The sequence below is a fragment of the Ranitomeya imitator genome, chromosome 8, assembly GCF_032444005.1.
Source record: "Ranitomeya imitator isolate aRanImi1 chromosome 8, aRanImi1.pri, whole genome shotgun sequence".
NCBI lineage: Eukaryota > Metazoa > Chordata > Amphibia > Anura > Dendrobatidae > Ranitomeya > Ranitomeya imitator.
This window is the reverse complement of record NC_091289.1, coordinates 112,081,121-112,100,589: the sequence shown is the minus strand read 5'-3', so window position 1 is coordinate 112,100,589 and position 19,469 is coordinate 112,081,121.

The window sequence follows — 19,469 nt, the reverse complement described above, 5'->3', positions numbered from 1 at the left end:
GGGGTTAAAGGTTCCCTTTCAACTTGCTCCACTGCAGGCTTCGGCCTACACTCTGCTCCTCTTTGATTCCCTGGGTTTCAACACTGTCAGTTGCCACCTGGAAGTGTTGTCTACACAGAAAAAACACCAGCTGATGTGTCAGTGGGGTTCAGCACCGCCAGCTGTTCCCCTGCTGTGTAGTCGGCAACGTGTCCAGCACAAGCCACGCTGGCACAACAGAACGAAAGCTGCCACCAGTGCAGGCTTCGGCCTACACTCTGCTCCTCTCCTCCTCCTGCTGACCCTGGGCTCTAACACCGCCAGTTTTTCCCGGAACTGCTAGCTGCACAGAGAAAAACACCAGCCAATGTGTTAGTGGGGTTCAGCACCGCCAGCTGTTCCCCTGCTGTGTAGTCGGCAACGTGTCCAGCACAAGCCACGCTGGCACAACAGAACGAAAGCTGCCACCAGTGCAGGCTTCGGCCTACACTCTGCTCCTCTCCTCCTCCTGCTGACCCTGGGCTCTAACACCGCCAGTTTTTCCCGGAACTGCTAGCTGCACAGAGAAAAACACCAGCCAATGTGTTAGTGGGGTTCAGCACCGCCAGCTGTTCCCCTGCTGTGTAGCCGGCAACGTGACCTGCAAACGCCATGCAGGCACATGAAGTGAAATTAAAGGGACCCTGCCACCCACCCCAAGGTGTTTCTATGTATAACAGCCACCTTGTACAGCAGTAATGCTGCATTTGTACAAGGTGGCTGACTTTTTTTCCTTGCCAACGTGGAACTCAACACGTACAAAATGTGTCTCATTGAGACCATTCCACTGTCCCTGAGGTGTGACTTTCCTTTCTAATGGTACTCAGCACCACCCTTGGTAGCGCTGCCCGTCTTCTGACATCATTGGTTGGCTGCCTGTGCCTGTGCGTCCGCCCTGCCCGACACAACCCCTCTCGTTGTCTCATATATTTTCGCTGCGAGGGTGTGATTGATGGGCATGTGCAGTGCATATGTTCGCCTGTCTTAACTCATCTCCTTCCGCCTTCTTCAGACTGTGCGGCCTCATGGCCATGGTAGGCGATAAGGGATCAGCTGAGGCCGCCCAGTCTGAAGCAGGTGTAAGGACATGTGTGAGCGGCAAACATATTTACTGCACAAGGCCACGAATCCCAGGCACGCAGTGTGAATTTTTGAAAACACACTGCGGGTCTGGGATTCATGCCCATTGCTAACCGCACCGGCCAACATGAAATGAGGTGAGAAGACAGGCAGCGCTCACAGCGCATGGCCAAGGGATCACAATAGCGCAGACTCCTGTACAGCAAATAACAACGCTCTTGAGGCTGCGCCCAGCACCAAGGCGTTATTTATGTGCACCTGTGCTGCATCTCCTTAAAAAGACAAGTCACGCCTCCAATACATTTCTACTGTTCAATGGGCTAAATTGTGTACGTCTTTCATTCTGCGTGTGCAATGAGCAAAACTTAAAGAGCAACCTTTAACTTGTGGAGCTTTACTGCTGCACAAGGTGTGTCTCTTCAACATTGTAACACCTGAGGGTGGGTTAAAGGTTACCTTTGAAATTGGTTTAATTAGGCTTCAGCCTACACTCTGCCCCTCCTGCAGACCCTGGGCTCTAACTACGCCAGATGGGGCCTGGAAGTGCTGGCTGCACAGAGAAGAACACCCACCATTGTGTCAGTGGGGTTCAGAACCGCCAGCTGTTCCCCTGCTGTGTAGCCGGCATCGTGTCCAGCACAAGCCACGCTGGCACAACAGACCAAAAGCTGCCACCAGTGCAGGCTTCGGCCTACACTCTGCTCCTCTCCTCCTCCTGCTGACCCTGGGCTCTAACACCGCCAGTTTTTGCACGGACGTGCTAGCTGCACAGAGAAAAACACCAGTCAATGTGTCAGTGGGGTTCAGCACCGCCAGCTGTTCCCCTGCTGTGTAGCTGGCAACGTGTCCTGCAAACGCCATGCAGGCACCTGAACTGAAATTAAAGGGAACCAGCCCCCACCCCCCAGGTGTTTCTATGTATAACAGCCACCTTGTACAGCAGTACTGCTACATTTGTACAAGGTGGCTGACTTTTTCTCCTTGCCCACGTTGAATTAAACACGTACTAAATGTGTCTCATTGAGACCATTCCACTGTCCCTGAGGTGTGACTTTCCTTTCTAATGATACGCAGCACCACCCTTGGTAGCGCTGCCCGTCTTTTGACATCATTGGTTAGCTGGCTGCGCCTGTGCGTCTGCCCTGCTAGAAACAACGCCCCTCGGTGTCTTATTTATTTTGACAGCGAGGGTGTGATTGATGGGCATGTGCAGTGCATATGTTTGCCTGTGTTCACTCATCTCCTTCCGCCTTCTTCAGACTGGGCGGCCTCATGGCCGCGGCATGCGATAAGGGATCAGATGAGGCCGCCCAGTCTGAAGCAGGTGTAAGGACATGTGTGAGCGGCAAACATATTTACTGCACAAGGCCACGAATCCCAGCCACGCAGTGTGAATTTTTGAAAACACACTGTGGGTCTGGGATTCATGGCCATCGCTAACCGCAATGGCCAACATGAAATGAGGTCAGAAGACAGGCAGCACTAACAGCGCATGGCCAAGGGATAACAAGAGCGCAGACTCCTGTACAGCAAATAACAACGCTCAGGAAGCTGCTCCCATGCACCAAGGTGTTATTTGGGACACCTGTGCTGCGTCTCCTTAAAAAGACAAATCACGCCTCCACTACAGTTTGACTGCATAATGGGCTAAATTGTGTACGTGTTTCATTCAGCGTGTGCAAGTAGACAAATTAATAGAGCAACCTTTGACTTGTGCAGCATTAATGCTGCACAAGGTGTGGCTCTTGTACTTTGTAACACATGAGGGGGGGTTAAAGGTTACCTTTGAAATTGGTTCAACTAGGCTTCGGCCTACACTCTGCTCCTCTCCTCCTCCTGCTGCCCCTGGGCTCTAACACCGCTAGTTTTTGCCCGGAACTGCTAGCTGCACAGAGAAAAACACCAGCCAATGTGTTAGTGGGGTTCAGCACCGCCAGCTGTTCCCCTGCTGTGTAGTCGGCAACGTGTCCAGCACAAGCCACGCTGGCACAACAGACCAAAAGCTGCCACCAGTGCAGGCTTCGGCCTACACTCTGCTCCTCTCCTCCTCCTTCTGACCCTGGGCTCTAACACCGCTAGTTTTTGCCCGGAAGTGCTGGCTGCACAGAGAAAAACACCCGCCATTGTGTCAGTGGGGTTCAGCACCGCCAGCTGTTCCCCTGCTGTGTAGCTGGCAAAGTGACCTGCAAACGCCACGTAGGCACATGAACTGAAATTGAAGGGAGCCTGCCCCCTACCCCCAGGTGTTTCTATGTATAACAGCCACCTTGTACAGCAGTAATGCTGCATTTGTACAAGGTGGCTGACTTTTTCTCCTTGCCCACGTGGAACTCAACACGTACAAAATGTGTCTCATTGAGACCATTCCACTGTCCCTGAGGTGTGACTTTCCTTTCTAATGATACGCAGCACCCCCCTTGGTAGCGCTTCCCGTCTTCTGACATCATTGGTTGACTGGCTGCGCCTGTGCGTCCGCCCTGCTCGACACAACGCCCCTTGGTGTCTTACTTATTTTGACAGCGAGGGTGTGATTGATGGGCATGTGCAGTGCATATATTCGCCTGTCTACACTAATCTCCTTCCGCCTTCTTCAGACTGGGCGTCCTCATGGCCAAGGCATGCAATAAGGGATCATCTGAGGCCACCCAGTCTGAAGCAGGTGTAAGGACATGTGTAAGCGGCAAGCATATTTACTGCACAAGGCCATGAATCCCATCCCCGCAGTGTGATTTTTTTAAAACACACTGTGTGTCTGGGATTCATGGCCATCGCGAACCGCACCGGCCTACATGAAATGAGGTCATAAGACGGGCAGCGCTTACAGGGCATTGCCAAGGGATAACGCAAGAGCGCAGACTCCTGTACAGCAAATAACAACGCTCAGGAAGCTGCGCCAAGCACCAAGGCGTTATTTGGGACACCTGTGCTGCGTCTCCTTAAAAAGACAAGTCACGCCTCCACTACAGTTTGACTGTAGAATGGGCGGAATTGTTTACGTGTTTTATTCTGCGTGTGCAAGTTGAAAAATTCATAGAGCAACCTTTTACTTGTGCAGCATTAATGCTGCACAAGGTGTGGCTCTTGTACTTTGTAACACCTGAGGGGGGGTTTAAAGGTAACCTTTGAAATTGGTTCAACTAGGCTTCGGCCTACACTCTGCTCCTCTCCTCCTCCTGCTGACCCTGGGCTCTAACACCGCTAGTTTTGGCCTGGAACTGCTAGCTGCACAGAGAAAAACACCCGCCAATGTGTCAGTGGGGTTCAGCACCGCCAGCTGTTCCCCTGCTGTGTAGTCGGCAACGTGTCCAGCACAAGCCACGCTGGCACAACCGAACAAAAGCTGCCACCAGTGCAGGCTTCGGCCTACACTCTGCTCCTCTCCTCCTCCTGCTGACCCTGGGCTCTAACACCGCTAGTTTTGGCCCGGAAGTGCTAGCTGCACAGAGAAAAACACCCGCCAATGTGTCAGTGGGGTTCAGCACCGCCAGCTGTTCCCCTGCTGTGTAGTCGGCAACGTGTCCAGCACAAGCCACGCTGGCACAACCGACCAAAAGCTGCCACCAGTGCAGGCTTCGGCCTACACTCTGCTCCTCTCCTCCTCCTGCTGACCCTGGGCTCTAACACCGCTAGTTTTTGCCCGGAAGTGCTAGCTGCACAGAGAAAAACACCAGCCAATGTGTTAGTGGGGTTCAGCACCGCCAGCTGTTCCCCTGCTGTGTAGTCGGCAACGTGTCCAGCACAAGCCACGCTGGCACAAATGAACAAAAGCTGCCACCAGTGCAGGCTTCGGCCTACACTCTGCTCCTCTCCTCCTCCTGCTGACCCTGGGCTCTAACACCGCTAGTTTTTGCCCGGAAGTGCTAGCTGCACAGAGAAAATCACACGCCAATGTGTCAGTGGGGTTCAGCAACGCCAGCTGTTCCCCTGCTGTGTAGCCGGCAACGTGACCTGCAAACGCCACGCAAACACATGAACTGAAATTAAAGGGACCCTGCCACCCACCCAAAGGTGTTTCTATGAATAACAGCCACCTTGTACAGCAGTACTGCTGCATTTGTACAACGTGGCTGACTTTTTCTCCTTGCCCACGTTGAATGTAACACGTACAAAATGTGTCTCATTACAGACCATTACAATGTCCCTGAGGTGTGACTTTCCTTTTTAATGACACGCAGCACCCCCCCTTGGTAGCGCTGCCCGTCTTCTGACATCATTGGTTGGCTGGCTGCGCCTGTGCGTCCGCCCTGCTCGACACAATGCCCCTCGGTGTCTTACTTATTTTGACAGCGAGGGTGTGATTGATGGGCATGTGCAGTGCATATGTTCGCCTGTCTTCACTAATCTCCTTCCGCCTTCTTCAGACTGTGCGGCCTCATGGCCGCGGCATACGAGAAGGGATCAGCTGAGGCCGCCCAGTCTGATGCAGGTGTAAGGACATGAGTGACAGGCGAAAAAATTTACTGCGCAAGGTCACGAATCCCAGCCCCGTAGTGTGACTTAAAGAAAAGACACTGCGGGTCTGGGTTTCATGGCCATCGCTAACCGCACCGGCCAACATGAAATGAGGTCAGAAGACAGGCAGCGCTCACAGCGCATGGCCTAGGGATAACAAGAGCGCAGACTCCTGTACAGCAAATAACAACGCTCAGGAGGCTGCGCCCAGCACCAAGGCGTTATTTTGGACACCTGTGCTGCGTCTCCTTAAAAAGACAAATCACGCCTCCACTACAGTTTGACTGTATAATGGGCTAAATTGTGTACGTGTTTCATTCAGCGTGTGCAAGTAGACAAATTCATAGAGCAACCTTTGACTTGTGCAGCATTAATGCTGCACAAGGTGTGGCTCTTGTACCTTGCAACACCTGAGGGGGGTTAAAGGTTACCTTTGAAATTGGTTCTACTAGGCTTCGGCCTACACTCTGCTCCTCTCCTCCTCCTGCTGACCCTGGGCTATAACACCGCCAGTTGTAGCCTGGAAGTGCTAGCTGCACAGAGAAAAACACCAGCCAATGTGTTAGTGGGGTTCAGCACCGCCAGCTGTTCCCCTGCTGTGTAGTCGGCACCGTGTCCAACACAAGCCACGCTGGCACAACCTAACAAAAGCTGCCACCAGTGCAGGCTTCAGCCTGCACTCTGATCCTCGCCTCCTCCTGCTGACCCTGGGCTCTAACACCGCCATTTTTTGCCCGGAACTGCTGGCTGCACAGAGATAAAAACACCAGCCAATGTGTCAGTGGGGTTCAGCACCGCCAGCTGTTCCCCTGCTGTGTAGCCGGCAACGTGACCTGCAAACGCCACACAGGCACATGAACTGAAATTAAAGGGACCCTGCCACCCACCCCAAGGTGTTTCTATGTATAACAGCCACCTTGTACAGCAGTACTTCTGCATTTGTACAAGGTGGCTGACTTTTTCTCCTTGCCCACGTTGAATTAAACACGTACTAAATGTGTCTCATTGAGACCATTCCACTGTCCCTGAGGTGTGACTTTCCTTTCTAATGATACGCAGCACCACCCTTGGTAGCGCTGCCCATCTTTTGACATCATTGGTTAGCTGGCTGCGCCTGTGCGTATGCCCTGCTCGAATCAACGCCCCTCGGTGTCTTATTTATTTTGTCAGCGAGGGTGTGGTTTATGGGCACGAGCAGTGCATATGTTCGCCTGTCGTCACTCATCTCCTTCCGCCTTCTTCAGACTGTGCAGCCTCATGGCCGCGGCATGCGAGAAGGGATCAGCAGAGGCCGCCCAGTCTGAACAGGTGTAAGGACGTGTGTGAGCGGCGAAAATATTTACTGCTCAAGGCCACGAATCCCAGCACCGCAGTGTGACTTTATGAAAAGGCACTGTGGGTCTGGGATTCATGGCCATCGTTAACCGCACCAGCCAACATGAAATGAGGTCATAAGATGGGCTGCGTTAACAGGGTATTGACAAGGGATAACACAAGAGCGCAGACTCCTGCACTGCAAATAACAATGCTCAGGAATCTGCGCCCAGCACCTAGGTGTAAATTTTTACACCTGTGCTGCGTCTTCTTAAAAAGACAAGTCACGCCTCCACTACTGTTTGACAGTATAATGGGCTAAATAGTGTACGTGTTTTATTCAGCGTGTGCAAGGAGCAAAATTAATAGAGCAACCTTTGACTTGTGCAGCATTAATGCTGCACAAGGTGTGGCTCTTGTACCTTGCAACACCTGTTAAACGTACCTTTGAAATTGGTTCTACTAGGCTTCGGCCTACACTCTGCTCCTCTCCTCCTCCTGCTGACCCTGGGCTCTAACACCGATAGTTTTTGCCCGGAAGTGCTAGCTGCACAGAGAAAAACACCAGCCAATGTGTTAGTGGGGTTCAGCACCGCCAGCTGTTCCCCTGCTGTGTATCCGGCATCGTGTCCAGCACAAGCCACGCTGGCACAACTGACCAAAAGCTGCCACCAGTGCAGCCTTCGGCCTACACTCTGCTCTTCTTCTCCTGCTGACCCTGGGCTCAAACACCGCCAGTTTTTGCCCGGACGTGCTAGCTGCACAGAGAAGAACACCAGCCAATGTGTTAGTGGGGTTCAGCACCACCAGCTGTTCCTCTGCTGTGTAGTCGGCAACGTGACCTGCAAACGCCACGCAGGCACATGAACTGAAATTGAAGGGAGCCTGCCCCCCACCCCCAGGTGTTTCTATGTATAACAGCCACCTTGTACAGCAGTAATGCTGCATTTGTACAAGGTGGCTGACTTTTTCTACTTGCCCACGTGGAACTCAACGCGTACAAAATGTGTGTCATTGAGACCATTCCACTGTCCCTGAGTTGTGATTTTCCTTTCTAATGATACGCAGCACCACCCTTGGTAGCGCTGCCCGTCTGTTGACATCATTGGTTAGCTGGCTGCGCCTGTGCGTCCGCACTGCTGGAAACAACGCCCCTCGGTGTCTTATTTATTTTGTCAGCGAGGGTGTGGTTTATGGGCACGAGCAGTGCATATGTTCGCCTGTCGTCACTCATCTCCTTCCGCCTTCTTCAGACTGTGCGGCCTCATGGCCGCGGCCAGAGTCGGACTGGGGCACCGGGACACCGGAGAATCCTCCGGTGGGCCCCGCCCCCCATCTCCTGCCTCCTTCATTTGTGCCTGCCCTGCATCATGCTCATAGCCTGCGCACAGCAGTGCCCACTTTATTATATAGCCGGCATAGGCTGGCAGACTGCACAGGTGATGGGAAGTGCAGGAGCAGCTCCTTCACATCACCTGCTGCCGCTGCCATTACTCTGCCAGGAGAGCTGTGTGTGCAGAGTGCCGACCCTCAATACAGCCAGCACAGTCACAGGAACAGCTGACTGTCTGTGAGGCTGAGAGCAGACAGCACACACAGCTGCCCCGCAGTCACCTGTCTCCTGTGCTGCGTAAATTATCTCTGCTCCTCTTTTACAAAGCCCTGGGCAGCAGTGTAAACGCTGATTGGCTGCAATTCAGCCAATCAGCGTTAGTTTTCTTTGTGTGAGCTCACAGCACTGCTCAGGCAAGGAGCTGTGCTGTGATTGGTCAGCAGTCCTACCCAAGCAGCAGTGGAGCAGAGGGAGTCTGATGGCTGCAGTCAGTGTGACTGTAAGTAGTAACTATATGATGCCGGCACCTGAGTAGATCTCCGGCCACAGAGGCAGTTAGGGGAGGGGGGGGGGCATGCATCCTAAAGGTGACACAGGGGAGGGGGCCCACAGTGATATTCTAATTTTCTTGTGGGCCCCCTCCCCTACCTCTATTTTAGGCTATGTGCACACGTATTCTGGGTCCACTGCGGATTTTTCTGCAGCGGATTTGATAAATCCGCAGTGGAAAACCGCTGCAGATTTATCACGGATTTACCACAGTTTTTCTGCGTTTTCCACTGCGGTTTTACAACTGCGGTTTTTCATAAGGGCAGTTGTAAAACCGCTGCGGAAAACGCAGAAAGAAGTGACATGCTGCGGAATGTAAACCGCTGCGTTTCTGCGCGTTTTTTTCCGCAGCATGTGCACAACGTTTTCTGTTTCCCATAGGTTTACATTTTGCTGTAAACGCATGGGAAACTCCTGCTGACCCGCAGCTGCGGATCCGCAGCAAAATCCGCATCGTGTGAACATAGCCTTACTGTGGCTCCCCTTTCACTCTCTGAGCAGGCCCATAGGAAATAAGAGGTGAAATAGTGGGGGAGAGGGCCACAGGAAAATAGAGGCGAAACAGTGGGGGAGGAGGATATTGGGTGACACAGTGGGGGAGGGGGCCCATAGGAAATTAGAGGTGAAACAGTGGGGGAGGGGGCCCATAGGATATTGGGTGACACAGTGAGGGAGGGGGCCCATAGGATATTGGGTGACACAGTGGGGGAGGGGGCCCATAGGATATTGGGTGACACAGTGGGGGAGGGGGCCCACAGGATATTGGGTGACACAGTGGGGGAGGGGGCCCACAGGATATTGGGTGACACAGTGGGGGAGGGGGCCCACAGGTTATTGGGTGACACAGTGGGGGAGGGGGCCCACAGGATATTGGGTGACACAGTGGTGACGAGGGTCCACAGGTGATTAACACCTTTACGACATCAGCCTTACATGTATGGCGAGTGTTAAATGCCAGTGTCAATCTCTGACTGCAGCATATAACACACGCCAGCACGCATGCGTATCATTCTCTTACCCATTGGTGCCCATGAGGTGATTGTGGGTCGCCGATGGGTTTTAATGACAGCCAGGGGTCTTCTTCCTGTAGCCGAGCTTTAAAGGAGACCATAATTTCTGCTATATGCAGGGATGCTGTGGCATCACTGTATATAATAGCACATGCGATCGGATGATTGCATCTTCATGTCCTCTAAGGCTATGTGATCACGTTGCGTATTAGGCTTAGGAATTTCTGGTGCGGATTCTGCCTCTCCTGGCAAAAAACGCACCTGCGGATTTGTCACATTTTTTTTGTGCGGTTCCGCAGCGTTTTTTGTGCGTTTTTGCTGTGGTTTTCTTGCGGATTTGCTTCGATTTTTACCCTTGTGGTTTTCTATAATGTAATGGGTACAAAAACGCTGCAGGTTCACAAAAAAGAGGTGACATGCTACTTCTTTTAAACCGCAGCGTTTCCGCAGCAGATTTTCCGCAAAGTGTGCACAGCATTTTTTTTTTCTCATTGATTTACATTGTACTATAAATCAATTGTGGATCTGCAGCGTTTCTGCACTGCATAAAATGCTGCGGATCCGCAGAGAATCCGCAACGTGTGCACATAGCCTAAGGGGGCTAACTGTACCAGTGAAAGGTAAAAAGAAAATAAAAAAATTCCTAAAAGTTCAAATCACCCTTTTATCCCATTGAAAATAAATATATTTTAAAAATAAAAAAAAACAAATATTTGGTATTGCTGGGTTCAGAAAAGTCCGATTGATCAAACTATAAAAACAATTAACTTGATCAGAAAACACCGTAAAAAGAAACAAATGCCAAATGTCCTTATTTTCTGTTCGCCACAATTCCACAAAAAAAGCTATAACAAATGATGAAAACATTACATCTATCCCAAAATCGTACTAATAAAAACAATGTCTCGCCCCCAACAGAAAGCTTCCCTGTGTGCAATAAAATACGCAGCAGTCGCCGTCTTCTGCCGCTGTGTCGTTGCTTGTGTCTTCATTGCAGTGGAATATGGCCACCGGTAAGTATTTTACTACACACACTGGACCTACATTACTGCTCTCCTGTGTGGTGTAGTATATAGAGATGTATGTATATATGTATGTATATAGAGGATCTGTCAGCTCTCCAGTGTGGTGTAGTATATAGAGGATCTGTCAGCTCTCCAGTGTGGTGTAGTATATAGAGGATCTGTCAGCTCTCCAGTGTGGTGTAGTATATAGAGGATCTGTCAGCTCTCCAGTGTGGTGTAGTATATAGAGGATCTGTCAGCTCTCCTGTTTGGTGTAGTATATAGAGGATCTGTCAGCTCTCCAGTGTGGTGTAGTATATAGAGGATCTGTCAGCTCTCCAGTGTGGTGTAGTATATAGAGGATCTGTCAGCTCTCCTGTGTGGTGTAGTATATAGAGGATCTGTCAGCTCTCCCGTGTGGTGTAGTATATAGAGGATCTGTCAGCTCTCCAGTGTGGTGTAGTATATAGAGGATATGTCAGCTCTCCTGTGTGGTGTAGTATATAGAGGATCTGTCAGCTCTCCTGTGTGGTGTAGTATATAGAGGATCTGTCAGCTCTCCCGTGTGGTGTAGTATATAGAGGGTCTGTCAGCTCTCCTGTGTGGTGTAGTATATAGAGGATCTGTCAGCTCTCCTGTGTGGTGTAGTATATAGAGGATCTGTCAGCTCTCCTGTGAGGTGTAGTATATAGAGGATCTGTCAGCTCTCCTGTGTGGTGTAGTATATAGAGGATCTGTCAGCTCTCCAGCGTGGTGTAGTATATAGAGGATCTGTCAGCTCTCCAGTGTGGTGTAGTATATAGAGGATCTGTCAGCTCTCCAGTGTGGTGAAGTATATAGAGGATCTGTCAGCTCTCCCGTGTGGTGTAGTATATAGAGGATCTGTCAGCTCTCCCGTGTGGTGTAGTATATAGAGGATCTGTCAGCTCTCCAGTGTGGTGTAGTATATAGAGGATCTGTCAGCTCTCCTGTGTGGTGTAGTATATAGAGGATCTGTCAGCTCTCCTGTGAGGTGTAGTATATAGAGGATCTGTCAGCTCTCCTGTGTGGTGTAGTATATAGAGGATCTGTCAGCTCTCCTGTGTGGTGTAGTATATAGAGGATCTGTCAGCTCTCCTGTGTGGTGTAGTATATAGAGGATCTGTCAGCTCTCCAGTGTGGTGTAGTATATAAAGGATCTGTCAGCTCTCCTGTGTGGTGTAGTATATAGAGGATCTGTCAGCTCTCCCGTGTGGTGTAGTACATAGAGGATCTGTCAGCTCTCCCGTGTGGTGTAGTACATAGAGGATCTGTCAGCTCTCCTGTGTGGAGTAGTATATAGAGGATCTGTCAGCTCTCCTGTGTGCTGTAGTATATAGAGGATCTGTTAGCTCTCCTGTGTGGTGTAGTATATAGAGTATCTGTCAGTTCTCCTGTGTGGTGTAGTATATAGAGGATCTGTCAGCTCTCCTGTGTGGTGTAGTATATAGAGGATCTGTCAGCTCTCCTGTGTGCTGTAGTATATAGAGGATCTGTTAGCTCTCCTGTGTGGTGTAGTATATAGAGTATCTGTCAGTTCTCCTGTGTGGTGTAGTATATAGAGGATCTGTCAGCTCTCCTGTGCTGTGTAGTATATAGAGGATCTGTCAGCTCTCCTGTGTGGTGTAGTATATAGAGGATCTGTCAGCTCTCCTGTGTGGTGTAGTACATAGAGGATCTGTCAGCTCTCCCGTGTGTTGTAGTATATAGAGGATCTGTCAGCTCTCCTGTGTGGTGTAGTATATAGAGGATCTGTCAGCTCTCCTGTGTGGTGTAGTATATAGAGGATCTGTCAGCTCTCCTGTGTGGTGTAGTATATAGAGGATCTGTCAGCTCTCCTGTGTGGTGTAGTATATAGAGGATCTGTCAGCTCTCCTGTGTGGTGTAATATATAGAGGATCTGTCAGCTATCCTGTGTGGTGTAGTGTATAGAGGATCTGTCAGCTCTCCTGTGTGGTGTAGTATATAGAGGATCTGTCAGCTCTCCCGTGTGGTGTAGTATATAGAGGATCTATCCTGGGTGGTATTTTTAAACTGCATGGTGGGCCCCAAGAATGATTTTTCTCTGGTGGGCCCAAGGTACTCCAGTCCGACGCTGGCCGCGGCATGCGAGAAGGGATCAGCAGAGGCCGCCCAGTCTGAAGCAGGTGTAAGGACGTGTGTGAGCGGCGAAAATATTTACTGCTCAAGGCCACGAATCCCAGCACCGCAGTGTGACTTTATGAAAAGGCACTGTGGGTCTGGGATTTATGGCCATCGTTAACCGCACCGGCCAACATGAAATGAGGTCATAAGACGGGCAGCGCTAACAGGGCATTGCCAAGGGATAACACAAGAGCGCAGACGCCTGTACAGCAAATAACAACGCTCAGGAAGCTGCGCCAAGCACCAAGGTGTTATTTGGGACACCTGTGCTGCATCTCCTTAAAAAGACAAGTCACGCTACCACTACAGTTTGACTGTAGAATGGGATAAATTGTGTACGTCTTTCATTCAGCGTGTGCAAGTAGACAAATTAATAGAGCAACCTTTCACTTGTGCAGCATTAATGCTGCACAAGGTGTGGCTCTTGCACTTTGTAACACCTGAGGGGGGGGTTGAAGGTTTCCTTTGAAATTGGTTCAACTAGGCTTCGGCCTACACTCTGCTCCTCTCCTCCTCCTGCTTCCCCTGGGCTCTAACACCGCTAGTTTTTGCCAGGAAGTGCTAGCTGCACAGAGAAAAACACCAGCCAATGTGTCAGTGGGGTTCAGCAATGCCAGCTGTTCCCCTGATGTGTAGTCGGCACCGTGTCCTGCAAACGCAACGCAGACACAAAGCTGCCTCCAGTGCAGGCTTCGGCCTACACTCTGCTCCCCCTGCTTATCCTTTGCTCCAACACCGCTAGTTGGGGCTGTAGGAAGACAATCTTTAATAGGCAACGCATCCTGGTTCCAGCACCGTCAGCTGGTTCTGGGTAGTGTCAAGGTCACTGAGACGCCTATGCTTGCCCCGTCGTGTTGCGGTCGAGTAAGCCAACTCCAGGGTGCCTCCAGTTTAGGAGCTTCCTATGTGGGCTGCGTGAATTGGTAGTCAAGGCTGGTTCTGTAGTGCCAGTAGGCCAAGCTCCCCCTGTAGGACTGTTGGGGTTCGGTAACTGCGGCTGCCTCGCGGCCTAGCTGTTCTCTCCTCTCCTGTGGACCTTCTGGTCCACCACCTGTTTCCAGCACCGTCAGCTGGTTCCGGGCCGAGCCATTGGCTTAGGTGCCTCCTTCTGGGTATCCGAGTTCCGCCAACGTCAGGCGGTCCTTGGTAGTGCTTTTAAGCGCGGGCACCTACAGCTTAGTAACCGGGTTCCAGCACCGTCAGCTGGTCCTCGGTCGTGCCATTGGCTCTTGCACACTGGGGCAACGCATCCAGGTTACAGCACCGCCAGCTGGTTCTCGGCAGTGTTTTTGTCACGGGTACTCCCTCATGCCCAGCCTGGTTCCAGCACCGTCAGCTGTTTCCGGGTACTGTCAAACTCAGTGAGACGCCTATGCTTGCCCCGTCGTGTTGCGGTCGGGTTAGCCAACTCCAGGGTGCCTCCAGTTTAGGAGCTTCCTATGTGGGCTGCGTGAATTGGTAGTCAAGGCTGGTTCTGCAGTGCCAGTAGGCCAAACTCCCCCTGTAGGACTGTTGGGGTTCGGTAACTGCGGCTGCCTCGCGGCCTAGCTGTTCTCTCCTCTCCTGTGGACCTTCTGGTCCACCACCTGGTTCCAGCACTGTCAGCTGCTTCCGGGCAGAGCCTTTGGCTTAGGTGCCTCCTCCTGGGTATCCGAGTTCCGCCAACGTCAGGCGGTCCTTGGTAGTGCTTTTAAGCACGGCACCTACAGCTTAGTAACCGGGTTCCAGCACCGTCAGCTGGTCCTCGGTCGTGCCATTGGCTCTTGCACGCTGGGGCAATGCATCCGGGTTCCAGCACCGCCAGCTGGTTCTCGGCAGTGTTTTTGTCACGGTTACTCCCTCATGCCCAGCCTGGTTCCAGCACCGTCAGCTGTTTCCGGGTACTGTCAAACTCACTGAGACGCCTATGCGTTGCCCCGTCGTGTTGCGGTCGAGTTAGCCAACTCCAGGGTGCCTCCAGTTTAGGAGCTTCCTATGTGGGCTGTGTGAATTGGTAGTCAAGGCTGGTTCTGTAGTGCCAGTAGGCCAAGCTCCCCCTGTAGGACTGTTGGGGTTCGGTAACTGCGGCTGCCTCGCGGCCTAGCTGTTCTCTCCTCTCCTGTGGACCTTCTGGTCCACCACCTGGTTCCAGCACCGTCAGCTGGTTCCGGGCCGAGCCTTTGGCTTAGGTGCCTGCTTCTGGGTATCCGAGTTCCGCCAACGTCAGGCGGTCCTTGGTAGTGCTTTTAAGCGTGGGCACCTACAGCTTAGTAACCGGGTTCCAGCACCGTCAGCTGGTCCTCGGTCGTGCCATTGGCTCTTGCACACTGGGGCAACGCATCTGGGTTCCAGCACCGCCAGCTGGTTCTCGGCAGTGTTTTTGTCACGGGTACTCCCTCGTGCTCAGCCTGGTTCCAGCACCGTCAGCTGTTTCCGGGTACTGTCAAACTCACTGAGACGACTATGCGTTGCCCCGTCGTGTTGCGGTCGAGTTAGCCAACTCCAGGGTGCCTCCAGCTTAGGAGCTTCCTATGTGGGCTGCGTGAATTGGTAGTCAAGGCTGGTTCTGTAGTGCCAGTAGGCCAAGCTCCCCCTGTAGGACTGTTGGGGTTCGGTAACTGCGGCTGCCTCGCGGCCTAGCTGTTCTCTCCTCTCCTGTGGACCTTCTGGTCCACCACCTGGTTCCAGCACCGTCAGCTGGTTTCGGGCAGAGCCTTTGGCTTAGGTGCCTCCTCCTGGGTATCCGAGTTCCGCCAACGTCAGGCGGTCCTTGGTAGTGCTTTTAAGCGCGGGCACCTACAGCTTAGTAACCGGGTTCCAGCACCGTCAGCTGGTCCTCGGTCGTGCCATTGGCTCTTGCACACTGGGGCAACGCATCTGGGTTCCAGCACCGCCAGCTGGTTCTCGGCAGTGTTTTTGTCACGGGTACTCCCTCGTGCTCAGCCTGGTTCCAGCACCGTCAGCTGTTTCCGGGTACTGTCAAACTCACTGAGACGACTATGCGTTGCCCCGTCGTGTTGCGGTCGAGTTAGCCAACTCCAGGGTGCCTCCAGCTTAGGAGCTTCCTATGTGTGCTGCGTGAATTGGTAGTCAAGGCTGGTTCTGTAGTGCCAGTAGGCCAAGCTCCCCCTGTAGGACTGTTGGGGTTCGGTAACTGCGGCTGCCTCGCGGCCTAGCTGTTCTCTCCTCTCCTGTGGACCTTCTGATCCACCACCTGGTTCCAGCACCGTCAGCTGGTTCCGGGCCGAGCCTTTGGCTTAGGTGCCTCCTCCTGGGTATCCGAGTTCGGCCAACGTCAGGCGGTCCTTGGTAGTGCTTTTAAGCGCGGGCACCTACAGCTTAGTAACCGGGTTCCAGCACTGTCAGCTGGTCCTCGGTCGTGCCATTGGCTCTTGCACACTGGGGCAACGCATCCGGGTTCCAGAACCGCCAGCTGGTTCTCGGCAGTGTTTTTGTCACGGGTACTCCTTCGTGCCCAGCCTGGTTCCAGCACCGTCAGCTGTTTCCGGGTACTGTCAAACTCACTGAGACACCTATGCGTTGCCCCGTCGTGTTGCGGTCGAGTTAGCCAACTCCAGGGTGCCTCCAGTTTAGGAGCTTCCTATGTGGGCTGCGTGAATTGGTAGACAAGGCTGGTTCTGTAGTGCCAGTAGGGCAAGCTCCCCCTGTAGGACTGTTGGGGTTCGGTAACTGCGGCTGCCTCACGGCCTAGCTGTTCTCTCCTCTCCTGTGGACCTTCTGGTCCACCACCTGGTTCCAGCACCGTCAGCTGGTTCCGGGCAGAGCCTTTGCCTTAGGTGCCTCCTCCTTGGTATCCGAGTTCCGCCAACGTCAGGCGGTCCTTGGTAGTGCTTTTAAGCGCGGGCACCTACAGCTTAGTAACCGGGTTCCAGCACCGTCAGCTGGTCCTCGATCGTGCCATTGGCTCTTGCACACTGGGGCAACGCATCTGGGTTCCAGCACCGCCAGCTGGTTCTCGGCACTGTTTTTATCACGGGTACTCCCTCGTGCCCAGCCTGATTCCAGCACCGTCAGCTGTTTCCGGGTACTGTCAAACTCACTGAGACGCCTATGCGTTGCCCCGTCGTGTTGCGGTCGAGTTAGCCAACTCCAGGGTGCCTCCAGCTTAGGAGCTTCCTATGTGGGCTGCGTGATTGGTAGTCAAGGCTGGTCCTGTAGTGCCAGTAGGCCAAGCTCCCCCTGTAGGACTGTTGGGGTTCGGTAACTGCGGTTGCCTCGCAGCCTAGCTGTTCTCTCCTCTCCTGTGGACCTTTTGGTCCACCACCTGGTTCCAGCACTGTCAGCTGGTTCCGGGCCGAGCCTTTGGCTTAGGTGCCTCCTTCTGGGTATCCGAGTTCTGCCAACGTCAGGCGGTCCTTGGTAGTGCTTTTAAGCGCGGGCACCTACAGCTTAGTAACCGGGTTCCAGCACCGTCAGCTGGTCCTTGGTCGTGCCATTGGCTCTTGCACACTGGGGCAACGCATCCGGGTTCCAGCACTGCCAGCTGGTTCTCGGCAGTGTTTTTGTCACGGGTACTCCCTCGTGCCCAGCCTGGTTCCAGCACCGTCAGCTGTTTCCGGGTACTGTCAAACTCACTGAGACACCTATGCGTTGCCCCGTCGTGTTGCGGTCGAGTTAGCCAACTCCAGGGTGCCTCCAGTTTAGGAGCTTCCTATGTGGGCTGCGTGAATTGGTAGTCAAGGCTGGTTCTGTAGTGCCAGTAGGGCAAGCTCCCCCTGTAGGACTGTTGGGGTTCGGTAACTGCGGCTGCCTCGCGGCCTAGCTGTTCTCTCCTCTCCTGTGGACCTTCTTGTCCACCACCTGGTTCCAGCACCGTCAGCTGGTTCCGGGCAGAGCCTTTGGCTTAGGTGCCTCCTCCTGGGTATCCGAGTTCCGCCAACGTCAGGCGGTCCTTGGTAGTGCTTTTAAGCGCGGGCACCTACAGCTTAGTAACCGGGTTCCAGCACCATCAGCTGGTCCTCGGTCGTGCCATTGGCTCTTGCACACTGGGGCAACGCATCCGGGTTCCAGCACCGCCAGCTGGTTCTCGGCAGTGTTTTTGTCACGGGTACTCCCTCGTGCCCAGCCTGGTTCCAGCACCGTCAGCTGTTTCCGGTTACTGTCAAACTCACTGAGACACCTATGCGTTGCCCCGTCGTGTTGCGGTCGAGTTAGCCAACTCCAGGGTGCCTCCAGTTTAGGAGCTTCCTATGTGGGCTGCGTGAATTGGTAGTCAAGGCTGGTTCTGTAGTGCCAGTAGGCCAAGCTCCCCCTGTAGGACTGTTGGGGTTCGGTAACTGCGGCTGCCTCGCGGCCTAGCTGTTCTCTTCTTTCCTGTGGACCTTCTGGTCCACCACCTGGTTCCAGCACCGTCAGCTGGTTCCGGGCCGAGCCTTTGGCTTAGGTGCCACCTTCTGGGTATCCGAGTTCTGCCAACGTCAGGCGGTCCTTGGTAGTGCTTTTAAGCGCGGGCACCTACAGCTTAGTAACTGGGTTCCAGCACCATCAGCTGGTCCTCGGTCGTGCCATTGGCTCTTGCACACTGGGGCAACGCATCCGGGTTCCAGCACCGCCAGCTGGTTCTCGGCAGTGTTTTTGTCACGGGTACTCCCTCTGTTGTGATAGGCAATTCAGGAACACAATGTACATCGCGATCAGAGCACACACAGTGATCTGACAACAGCCCAAAATAACAGAACGAGCTCTGAGACGTGGGAACTCTGTAGACCGCAATTCCTAATCCTCTCCAAACACAACTAGAGGCAGCTGTGGATTCCGCCTAACGCTCCCTATGCAACTCGGCACGGCCTGAGAAACTAACTAGCCTGAAGATAGAAAAATAAGCCTACCTTGCCTCAGAGAAATGCCCCAAAGGAAAAGGCAGCCCCCCACATATAATGACTGTGAGTAAGATGAAAAGACAAACGTAGGGATGAAATAGATTCAGCAAAGTGAGGCCCGATATTCTAGACAGAACGAGGATAGGAAAGATAACTTTGCGGTCTACACAAAACCCTAAAGAAAACCACGCAAAGGGGGCAAAAAGACCCTCCGTACCGAACTAACGGCACGGAGGTACACCCTTGCGTCCCAGAGCTACCAGCAAAACAAATAGACAAGCTGGACAGAAAAAATAGCAACAAATAGCAAAGAAGCACTTAGCTATGCAGAGCAGCAGGCCACAGGAATGATCCAGAGAAACACAAGTCCAACACTGGAACATTGACAGGAAGCATGAATCAAAGCATCAGGTGGAGTCAAGTAGAGAAGCAGCCAACGACCTCACCAGATCACCTGAGGGAGGAAACTCAGAAGCTGCAGTACCACTTTCCTCCACAAACGGAAGCTCCCAGAGAGAATCAGCCGAAGTACCAGTTGTGACCACAGGAGTGAACTCTGCCACAGAATTCACAACAGTACCCCCCCCTTGAGGAGGGGTCACCGAACCCTCACCAGAGTCCCCAGGCCGACCAGGATGAGCCACATGAAAGGCACGAACAAGATCGGGAGCATGGACATCAGAGGCAAAAACCCAGGAATTATCTTCCATTTAACCAGATACTGGAG